Source organism: Gossypium raimondii, chromosome 3 (genome assembly GCF_025698545.1).
Source record: "Gossypium raimondii isolate GPD5lz chromosome 3, ASM2569854v1, whole genome shotgun sequence".
In the NCBI taxonomy this organism is placed as follows: Eukaryota; Viridiplantae; Streptophyta; class Magnoliopsida; order Malvales; family Malvaceae; genus Gossypium; species Gossypium raimondii.
The window spans coordinates 38,552,166-38,562,982 of NC_068567.1; the positions used below are offsets into that span (position 1 = coordinate 38,552,166).

The window sequence follows — 10,817 nt, forward strand, 5'->3', positions numbered from 1 at the left end:
GACTGGTGGTTAAACTAGTTAGGCCATCAATTTGTTAATTTGATTGATTTGTCCAGTTTAATTAAATAAAAAAATTAAAAAATCAAATAATAAAAAATTGTTTCAATTTTCTAGTTCCTAAGGCAACAGGTCCAACAGCTTTCTCCGGTTGGTACCCTAGTCGATTTTGGTCTAATCAGTCCAATCAATTGATTGGTCCAATTTAAGTTTTATGATTTTTTTTATAATTTTTTATAATTTTATAGCAAATTTAATATTTTGTTATGATTTTTTATAAGTTTTAGATTATAAAATTAAAATATTTAAAATATGGTTTACTAATTTTATAATTTTTATTTTAAAAAAATATCTACTGAATTAATAAAACAATATCCAAGACAAGGACCTGGGGCTGCCCAAAACACTTCGAAAACAACAATCATAAACAGAAATTAAATCTAGCCCAGTATTTTAGACCTCTTCAACAAGCATAAAAAAAGGAATTCTAGAAATATCTAAAAACCAAATGTATATTGAGAAACAAATTTCAGGGGAAAAACCTTTCATTTCCTAAACGAGCATGAAACAGATCATCAGAACTCTGCTTCCCCTTTCATCTACAACTGTGGTTTTTCATTCTGGGCCTCTATCCATCGGCGATCAACTTCCACCATCGCCTCTGCAAACTCCGGCACATCGTTCATCAGGAAAATCTCTGTTCTTTGCTTAATCCCTTCATTTGCTAACTGTTGTGCTGCTCCATTGGCCGGTCTCTGCACATGATTTAAGGTATAAAACCGGAATTCCTTGCTCAAATTGTTCACATCTTCAATATATGTTGAGATTTCAATCTCATTTCTACTTGCTTTTTATCACAATAAGAAAGTCCCCTTCAACTTCAAGACTTCTGGTATTCAGATCTAAGCACATCTTCAAGGCCATAGCACAGGCCACTACTTCAGCCGTAATATTCTTGTGAAAAGTAATTTTTGAAGCTATTACCCTTCCTCTTGAATCCCTTAACAAAATACTAGAACATAAACTCTCTTCATTTTTCCTATAAGTAGCATTGAAATTGACTTTTACACATGCGTTTCTCGGACTTTTCCACCATTTCATGGCTCCACATTTCTTAGGTAAAATTCTTCCCAAGTCATCCAACTCTCTAATGTAATTCTTAATAAAATTCACAGTAAATAGCTCATCTTGACTGCCCCTTTCATGCACCCATTTATTTCTTTTCATCTAAATTGCCTATAAAGCACACACAAATAATCGACATTAACTTTGTGAATAACGTTCAAAAATGTAAGCAATCCAGTCTCTGTGGCTAGTATTTTCCAATTTTTGTGGCTATTTGAAGCTTAAATTTTCCTAGACCTCTGTTGTAAATCTACAGTCTTGAATCACATGTAAGACTATTTCTGCTTCTTCATCGCATCGAAGGTAACACGCCGTGCTCATCAGTCTCTTGTAATGTAGGTTGTTGAAAGTAGGAATAAAATTTCAAGTTATACGCCACATTTTAATCATGATTTTTGGTGGCACATTTAATAGCCAATTTTTTTTTTTTTTGTAAAGATTACCTTTTATATCTTGTTCCTATCTAGCAGTAGGGTTTGAAAGGTCTTGTATTATGAGCTTGTAACCACTACGAACAGAATATTCTCCAGACGCTTCACCTCTCCATGCTATGTGATCATTGTTTAGGCATCGTAGCAAAGGAATTTTGAGAATCCTTTCGGCATCCCTTTCACTAAAGGTACTGAGGATGGTATCAATTTTCCATATTCTAGTATTAGGATCTACAAAATCTTCAACTAATCGCACATCTTGAATACGAATCCCATCCTGAATTTTTTAGTTCTTTGCTTTCGGTACCCAAGCATCATCCAGAATTAAAATGGAGGTCCCTATACCCACTTTCCAGCATAGTCCCGCTTGAAGGAGCCCTTTCGTAGCCCATACACTTTGCCAAGTATAGGAAGGTAAATTACCTAAACTTGCATTAATGAAATCTTTTAACGGGTAATTTTTGGATTTTAACGTTCTTGCTAACAAGGAATTCGGACAAAAAATTAAACATCATTGCTTTGCTAATAACATTAAATTGAACTTGGTTAAACTTCGAAAGCCGAGCCCACCATTCTCTTTTAATTTGCACATTGTTTCCAATCACACTAATGTAACCCACGTTTTCCATGACTTTTCTACCACCAAAACTTCCCCGTAAGGTTTTCCATTTCCACACAAAGAGATTTTGGGAGAAGAAAACAAGATATAGAATACGTCGGAATTGATTGCAAAACAAATTTTATAAATACTCCTTTTCATCCCTGCAAAAGAAATCTTATACTCCAACTTTCAATTTTTTGCTTGATACAATTTTTAATATTTTGAAAGGCCCTTCCTTTTGTCCTTCCCACCATATTTGAAAACCCTAATTTTTTTTAGGATTATTTAAACTTCAGACTCTTAAAATGTTTTCCACCAGTTGCCTTTCCCGATTACTAACATTTGAGCTATAGAAACTTGTTGACTTCTCGAAATTAACACATTGATCTTTGCGCCTTTTATACTCCTTGTCGAAACCATTTTTTGAAAACAAAAATTTAGTTGTCGACTTTAAAAAATTTGAAGCCGTCATCGATCTTTTATTGAAGTGTGATCAGTTCACCTTAAAAATAATTTTTGCCTACAAAACTTGAGAAAATAAGTTCGGAAGTCAGTTACGCACGAGGAAGGGTTAGTTCCTTCGTAACGCAAAAAAATGGTACCAAATTGATTATTTTAATGTCTTAGTGTCGAGGATTAAAAAGACTTTTTTTAAAAAAAACTCAAATGATGAAATCTGAAAAGGATAATCAAATGTTTAAGTCAAAAGAAGAAATCGAGACCTAATACGTTAGGGTACAATTTCTCAAAATCCCCAAACTTTGAATATCTCTTTTATTTTAGGGAAAATTTTCATCTCGAAAAAACAATATGTCATACCCAATGCGTTAGGACATAACATGTTGAATTCCCGAAAATGATTTTTGTTTATGCGTTTTGTAAAAGAATATTCTCGATTATTTAGGATTAATAAAGAAAATCGAAACTCAATACGTTAGGGCTTAATTTCCTCGAAAATTTTGAATATCGAATATTGCGTTATTTTAAAAGCCTTTAACAAAATCAAAATATATATTTAAAAGATATGTTTAAAAAATGTGAATGTACAATCATGAAATCAATACTTTAATTTAAATTATACATGTATTTGTGTTATAAAATGTCAATGCATGTATGCATATACGTACACAAAAGTTATGAAAATAAAATAATAATGTATTTACAAAAATGAAAAAATGTATAAGTATAATATATTAGTAAATTATGAAAACATGAATATATATATATATATGTATATAATAAAAATTTATAATAATTTCAAATAGTGTATAAATATATATCATAAAAATGTATATATATGTATGGACTTTAAAATATGGAAAATGTATAAACATTATAAAATGTAAATGTATATATATAAATATAAAAGCTATGCAAATAAAATAATAACGAAATATATTTTAAAAAATATGTATGTGCATTCGAAAAACATTTAATATATATACATATATATTATAAAGAACATATGCATGCGTATATGTATAGGTATAATAATAGTAACAATAATAATAATGATAATAACAAAAATAACAGCAGCTTAATAACAAATATAATATTAACAAACTAATATTTAATCTAATTTGTAAAAGCAAATACAATGGACTAAATTGAAACCAAAACGGGATTGAAAAAACAAAAGCAAATTAAAATAAAGGGCAAATTCGCAAAGTGCGCGCAACTGGGAGGGCCAATCGGAAATTTACCCAAACCTCTCAAACGCTGCATTTAAAAGAGGTTAAAATAATAAAATTGGAAACCAAAGGGGAAAATTCAAAAAAAATTAGAAACAAATTAAAGCAATAAAACAAATCAAGAGGATCAAAAGCGCAAATATCCCATTGGGATAAAACATGCGGGCCGCATGAAGAGGGAAAGAAAAGCTGCTCCATTTTCCCCCTTTTTCATTTTCTCTTTGTATTTTCTACTATTATCTGTTCGTGGTCGATTTGTTACAGGTACGTGTGTGTGCGGTGTGCGCGGAGTGCTGAATGTGGGTAGTTGCTACGATGTGAGTAGTTGTTACGGCGTTCGCGGAGGCATGCAAGGGATCTTTGCTGACGTACGGCGCTGGGGAAAAGGGCTAGGGTTTTTCGGATGTGTGCTGTTAGGGCTAAGCATTTGAGCCGTTTGTATTGGGTCATTGGGGTTAGGTTGGTGGGCTAAATGTTAGGACTGATGTAGTCTGGGCTTTAGGCTTAGTTGGGCCCGGGCAATAATTGGGTATTACACTCCTCAAAATATTTTTATGTACATTTGCCTGATTAATACTTGCCTCGCCAAACAAAATGCTGTCTTTTGTAAACATGAGGTGTGTAATTTTAGGGCTTCTACGACAAACTTTATCCCTTTTTAATAAACCTTCTTCCCGGGGTAATCTCATAAGAGCTGAAAACCCTTTGCTATAGAACAGAAAAAAGATAAGGACTCAAAGGGTCTTCTTGGCGCAACCTTTTAAAATGATGAAAAACCTCTCCTTCTTCACCATTCATAATGACCTTGTATGATGTTGTGGAAATACACCGAATGATAAGATCAATCAATCTAGCATCAAAACCCATCTTTAAATTATGCTCTTAAAAAAACCCTACTCTACATGGTCATATGCTTTACTCATATCAACTTGAAAGCTAAATAACCTTTAAAACCCATTCTCTTATTTTTTTTAAAAGTGTGAAGAATCTCATAGGCAAGCAGAATATTGTCAGTTATCAACCGACCTGGAACAAACGCACTTTGCGCCTCATCAATATAGATATTTAACACTTTTTGAAGTCTATTTGCAATATAGCCTTAGAAATTATTTTATATATAATAGTGCATAGGCTTATAGGACGAAAACTTTTCAAATTTGGCGGGTGAGATATCTTTGGAATCAAAATAATATTCGTAACATTAGTAGGTTCCAATGACATACCTCGATTAAAGCTTCATAAGCAGTAAGCACTGACATCACGTCCCAAAATATGCCAAAATCTTTGAAAAATAAAACAGGATATCCATTTGATCCCGACACCTTTGTTGGGTCCATACCTTTCAGTATCAAATACAACTCATCTTCCCTGCATTCCTCAGTTAACAATCTGTTCATATCTTTCAAGATACATCTCCCCACACCTCCCAAAATATGATCCAGATTTCCAACACCATTTGTGGTAAACAAATCTTGGAAGTAATCTTGAGCAATTTGTTTCATCTTTTCCATCTCTCTAGTTTCCCTTCCATTTTCATCGTTCATGCAGTGAATATTGTTCATCCTTCTTTACTGGGATGCAAATTTGTGAAAGAATGTAGTATTCTTATCTCCCTATTTTAACCAATTCGCATGCACTCTCTACTCCTAAAAGGCTTCTTCTTTCTCAATCTCTATGTTAAGATGTAACTTAACCTCCATTAAATTCACAAGATTTTCCTCATCTCTTTCTTGATTATTTAGAGACTTCATCTTCTTTGTAAAATCTTTCACGAGCCCTCGTCGTTTCATACGAATCTTTCTCTCACAAGTTTTCAAACCCTTTTACAACAAAATCAATCATTCCCATACATTTCCAGAACTAGTCTCCCAAAGCCTTCAAATTTCTCCATCACATAATTCTTCTAAAGTCCATCATGCTTCAAGTCGAAAGCTTTTCTTCAAGCATCTGCATTCATCATTGTCTATTTGGATAAATAAAAGACAATGATTAGAGAATGAATAGGGTAAATGTCTTACTGAAAAATCCAGAAACAAATTCATCCAATTAGTATTGGCCACACTTCTGTCAAGCTTTTCTCTAATATTTGTATCTAGGAGATTTCTCTTTCCCGCGTAAACCATGTTCCTTCTCTCCTCCCTCAGCACTAATCCCTTTTTTTTTCATGTGCATAAAATATCTCATTGAAGTCCCCACAGAAAATCCACGGAGGATTTTGATCTATTCATAACCGCCTCAATAAATTCCATGTCTCTTCCTTTTCACGAAGATCAAGAGCCCCATAAAATGCCATCATTCTCCACTTAGGGCTATCATCTCCCTCCTTAATAATCACATCAACATGATTTTTTGAATAACTTCTCAATTGAATCAAAGTTCCTACCTTCCATGCTAAACACAATCCCCCTCGTGTTCTATTAGTTGGAAACACAATACCATTTTGAAAACCAATCTACGATAACATCTTTCCATCCTGTAATAATTTAACTTCGTCTCTATAAAGAAGACAATTCTGGGACAAAATTTCTTCAACATATGTTGAAGTCTTCTAATAGCCCGCGGATTCCCCAGTTCGCGGACATTCCAATTTAAAAGTTTCATTGCTCCCGGTTGGCTAGCCTATTGGTAGCCGCCAATCTTTGTTGAATTTGAGCATTGATTCGCTCTAAACTAGGCCCTATCAAATATGATAAAACAGAAACACCTAAGTCCATATTGCCAAACCTGGGCCTTTTCTTCCCATCACCATTTTTATTGGGTTATCTTCCATAATGACATGATCCATTTCATTAGAGGGACCCACATTAGCATTTTTAGCTTGAATCTTGCACCTTTCCAAATTAAATCCCAAAATGGGATTGATTGACATTCTCAATTCTCCTCTCATCAAATCCCTTGAATTTCGCCCCCACCATTGCGTTCCCAATTAGCGTCATCTTCCTCACGAAGCTAAACACTATTCATTATTGATGCCCTTTTAGTATTCGCCCTTAACGTTAAATCTCATCACATTTCCACCTCATTCAATCCCTAATTAAGTCTTTTTGGGCAAAAATTATCATCATGGCCTAGACATCCACATAGAAAACAAAAGAGAGTTAATCTTTCATATAGAAAATTAACATAAGTAAATTTTGACTGAGAGATCATAATTTTTTTCGTCGTTTTAGCGGTTTACGAATGTCTATCTGCACCCAGATATGAAAAAAACTTTCATTCCGCGATTCAATTGTTTCATGTCGTAGTCAATGAATTCTCCAATAAAGTCACCAAATAATTTTGCCATGGATTTCGAGAAAAATCCCAGAGGGAGATAATGAACTTTGATCCAAAACACAGAAGAAATAAGAGGAACTTCCATTGGATCTTCTTCCTCCTTTAATTGGTGAAAAACTAGTAGATGGTTATTAAAAGTCCAAGGAGCGCTCATAATCACACGCTCAATGTCCAACTCATGGAATAATTTGAACAAATACCACTTCCCATCCAGATCTAAGATTTGAACTCCTCCCAACGGATGCCAAAGATTTGTCATCGTTTCCTTCATTACTGGAAAGTGCACCACACTCGCCGTTAAAAAACATCCAACCAAACCGCAATCATAGATCGATTTTCATGAGATCCCATTAGTAGGCAAAATTAAAACTTCTTCTTCACCATCCTTTATATTGAGATCTGCCAATTCTTTTTTCATTTCGAAAAAGCCCTAATAGAACACTCTTCAATTGAAAACAATAGAATAGAACAACATGAATAAAAAGACAAAATCACAGGACGTGCTACAGAGAGTAAACTAGAAAACAACCTTTATGATTTTTTTAAATAGTAGAGATTGTAGAGATTTTAATTTTTATAATTTTATTTATTATAATATTTATAATATTTTATTATTCTTTATAAGTTTATATCATTTTTAATATTTTAAATTTTAATAATTTTTCGATATATATTTATTTTTTAATTTTTTATGCGAAAAATATATTAAACTAGAAGTTGCTACATGTCACCATTTGATTAATCCGTCAATTTATTTTAACGATCAACGTGATTAATAATGAAAATTATTAATAGAGAGACTTAATTGATTTTTTTTTTGTTAACGAAAGGGACTTAATTAAGTGTGAATTTAAAATAGAAATTTAATTGATTTTTTTTTTAATTTAAAATTTTTTTGACATAAATAAAAAGAAGGTTTTCTAAAAGAGAAATAAAAAGAAACTATAATATCGTTGTAAAAAGCCCAAATTGTCCGACCCACTCAAAACAGGCCCAATTAACAACCCAAAATCCTAATTACCCTAGCCCAATACAGACCGTAGCCCAAAATCCAAAACAAGCCTTCAGAAACCCTAGTAGCAGTAGGCTTAGCGCCGCAGCCGCCTCGCCCCAACGACGCAACGTTTTGCACGTTGGTTCTCCCTCGCGCACCTCCGCAAATGTCGCACACGCCGTACACGTCTCCTACGAATCTGCAACAGATCACAAACAGTAGATAGCAAAAAATATAGCAAGAATCAATGGATTTATTTTGTTTTATTATTATTTTTCTAAGATTCGGCTATAAAACCGAATGATGATAGTGTAAAAAAGGGGGAGAATACTGTAAATTGAAAGAAAAACAGTGAAATAAAATCAAAAGAGGTGAATTTCGTCTTAGATTTTTTCTTTCTTTGTTTGCTTTATTTATTTTCTGATTTTTTTTGTATATTAAACAAAAAAATAAAAAAGGGAATATCACCTTCGAGGATACGCCGTTGAAACCCGAGCCTGCTTCGCCTGAATTGGGGCCGGAATGGCCGGGATTTGAATCGGCCGGTGGACTGAGAACGGAGGCGGCGCAAGGATGGGTTAAAAGAACCCTAGCAGAGCCACACTGTTTTTTTTTAAAAAGGGAACAAATGATTTTTTTTTTCAGTTTTGTTTTATTTAAAGCAAGATGAAACGGCGCCGTTTTAGCCAGGTGCGACCCGCGCGGTGACCCGACCTGAAGGGGAGGATCCGCGCGTTTGGCTTTAAAGGTCTAATTGCGCATTTAGGCCTTCCCTTTTGCAATGCAACCCAAATTAAACCTGTTTGTTTTTTAAAAATTAGGCCGCATATTTGATCTGCATTTCAATTCGCTCCCCAATTGCGCAGTGTTTTGGGAGCAAGGGATAATTCCCCTTTTGGTCCCCCACGTTTGTACGCGCATTCAATGTGGTTTTTTTAATTTGCTTGGAATTTACCCATTATTGTTTTACCACGATTTTCTATTATTATTATATTATTTATTATTACTATTATTATATTTTCTATATATATATACGTACGCACATTCTACATAGTATATATGCATATTTAATATATATATTAAACTTTATAAGTACATGCATTCGCATTTTTTATATATATAGTTTTTTTGAATTTTCACATACTTTTTATTTCACATATATACTTATGCATTTTATTTTATATGCATACCCTTTTTACTATTTTCATATTTATAAACATGCAATTTTTATTAGTTTTTGGTTTGATGTATTTCATTCCTTCTTTTTATTTGCAAATTTACTTGTATATTGTATATACATTTTGTAAATGCTTATTCATATATGTTTTAAATTAAAGTTTTGTTTCTTATTATACATTAACTTTTGACATACCTTTTGGAAAATATATTTTGGGTTTTATCGAAGCATTAAAATCATCATATTTTTACAAATTTCCAAAATATTTGGCATTCATGATTCTCGGGAAAGATTGTGTCCTAACTTACTGGATTGTGATTATTTTTCGATGAATTTAGAAAGCCAAGTATTTGTTTTGCAATAAATTCGTAAATTTTAAATAAAAACTTATTCTCGGGGATTCAAAATGTTGGGTCCTAACTTACTGGTCATGACATTTTCTTCTCGAAATAAGAATTTTCAAAAGCAAAAGGCAATATTTGGGTATTTTGAAGATTTAAAAACATTGTGCCCTAACTCACTGGGTGTGGTGTTTTATTTCTTTGAAATAAGAATGCCTTAATTCGTTCATGAAATAAAAAATTTCCTTTTAAAATCTTTTCAAATTTTCGACACCAAGGTATTAAAAAAAATCAATTTGGTACCAATTTTGGGCGTTACGAGGGTGCTAATCCTTCCTTGTGCGTAACTGACTCCCGAACCTATTTTCTCAAACTTCGCAGACCAAAATTATTTTTAAGGTGGGCCGATCACACCTTAATAAAGGATCAGTGGCGACTCTAGTTTTGTTTTCTAAAGTCGACAACTAAATTTTTATTTTCAAAAATCGGTTTCGACAGCTTGGCGACTCCGCTGGGGAAGTTTGAGAGTCGAGCCATGAATTGATTATGCTGTCTTTTTTGTCGAAAGTCAAAAGTTTTTAAAAAAAATCATGATTTCCTTTCGCCTTTATTGATTTTCATCGTGACTCATTTGCATGATTGAATCAAGTTGGTTTATATGTATTTGCATTTTGCATTGCATGGTCAGTTTTACCCCTTTAAGTGGGAGCGAGAAACTAGTCCTTCGTGAGGTTTTCACCTCCGTGCAGGGTAGTGGACCGCTTCCGGGATACATCCGTACTTATGTCTTCGTGAGATTTTCATCTCCGTGCAGCCATAGGGAAATGTATCCCCCTGAACTGAACTCGATTCACATGAGCCTATAATGGGTGAGGATCGAGGAATCTGCTGGTTCGGGTACCCTTACTCTAGAAACTAAGCCTCATATAGTGAGCTTTAGGTACTTGCCCTAGGTAGAGCTATACCAAACCCTAGTGGATTCCTGAATAAATGTTCTTGCTATTTCATATTTGTGTTGGATTATATATTTTTGGTGTGATACTGACTTGGGTTTATTTTGTTTTGATTGCATGACATCATGATTTCATTGCATTTGCATCTTAGAAAAGAGATGTTGATTTGAGTTCGATTACTAGATTAGAAAGCTTGTTTTGGAATACGGGTTTCTTGATAAGGTGGAAGAT

General features: G+C 33.5%; 1 long non-coding RNA gene across 4 annotated transcripts; it reads left to right on the forward strand.

The window, feature by feature from the left end:
- Positions 1–311: 311 nt before the first annotated feature.
- On the forward strand, positions 312–4,419 carry LOC128039791 (uncharacterized). 4 transcript variants are annotated; one of them, XR_008194436.1, is made up of 3 exons: positions 313–768; positions 1,593–1,967; positions 4,110–4,419. It is a non-coding gene; the product is annotated as an uncharacterized LOC128039791 (long non-coding RNA). The 4 variants fall into 4 exon arrangements; XR_008194437.1 differs by lacking the exon at positions 4,110–4,419 and having other exon boundaries at positions 312–768; positions 1,593–2,040; XR_008194438.1 differs by lacking the exon at positions 4,110–4,419 and having other exon boundaries at positions 312–768; positions 1,641–2,040.
- The last annotated feature ends 6,398 nt before the right edge of the window (positions 4,420–10,817 follow it).